Source organism: Stegastes partitus, unplaced genomic scaffold (assembly GCF_000690725.1).
Source record: "Stegastes partitus isolate 25-593 unplaced genomic scaffold, Stegastes_partitus-1.0.2 Scaffold2491, whole genome shotgun sequence".
NCBI lineage: Eukaryota > Metazoa > Chordata > Actinopteri > Pomacentridae > Stegastes > Stegastes partitus.
In genome coordinates, this window is record NW_007580222.1 from 32,008 (window position 1) to 32,809 (window position 802).

Consider the following 802-nt stretch of genomic DNA (forward strand, 5'->3'; position numbering starts at 1 on the left):
CAAATAAATAACAAATAAAGAAATATTTCAAACCAAAAGGCATCTGGGTCTTCTAGGAAGGTGCAGGAGCTATTTGACTGGAAATGTACACAGAAAAAAAAAGCACCTTTGAAGAGGTATTATTATTATTATTATTATTATTATTATTATTATTATTATTATTGCACCTGAGATATTATTCCTCTTTGTGTTGAGTGGAATAATTGTAGGTAAGTGAAGGTTTAGACTTTAGACTTATTATTAAGACATATTATTAGGTATCAAGCCTTTAGATTTAACTAAATATATAAAACAACATGTATGTAAACCCCTCATTCAAAATCTCTCCAACACACGTATAGCGCTGATCCATCTGTCTTTAAATGCAGCACCGGGCCCGTCTCTGGTATAAAGCAGAGTGGCGCAGCGGAAGCGTGCTGGGCCCATAACCCAGAGGTCGATGGATCGAAACCATCCTCTGCTAGAAGCTTTTTCGTTTTTCTTTCCTTCACCTCTCAACAGCGCTGCACTATATAACACTGTAAATCCTTAACTTTTGTATATCTAAATTAGTCCGGTAAATTTGTATGAGCGGAATATTGTCTTAAACATAACGTGTAAATTAATCATGTAAATTCGCAACATTATTGTTATTTCTCTATTCTAAAGCGCTGTTGTTTTAAATGAACCATATAAATAACGGCAACTTTACTATTAAGGTGTAATTACTTTAATTATTTTATGTATTAATCTCGACATATTGTGTTTTCAGCGTTGTGTCTGTTGTCTGTGTGTTTTAGCTGTTGTTAGGTTGCCTCTGGGT

At 34.0% G+C, this 802-nt stretch overlaps 1 non-coding gene across 1 annotated transcript; it reads left to right on the top strand.

Annotated features, from left to right (window-relative positions):
- The first annotated feature begins 391 nt into the window (after window positions 1-391).
- On the top strand, window positions 392-463 carry trnam-cau (transfer RNA methionine (anticodon CAU)). The gene has a single exon. It is a non-coding gene; the product is annotated as a tRNA-Met (tRNA).
- The last annotated feature ends 339 nt before the right edge of the window (window positions 464-802 follow it).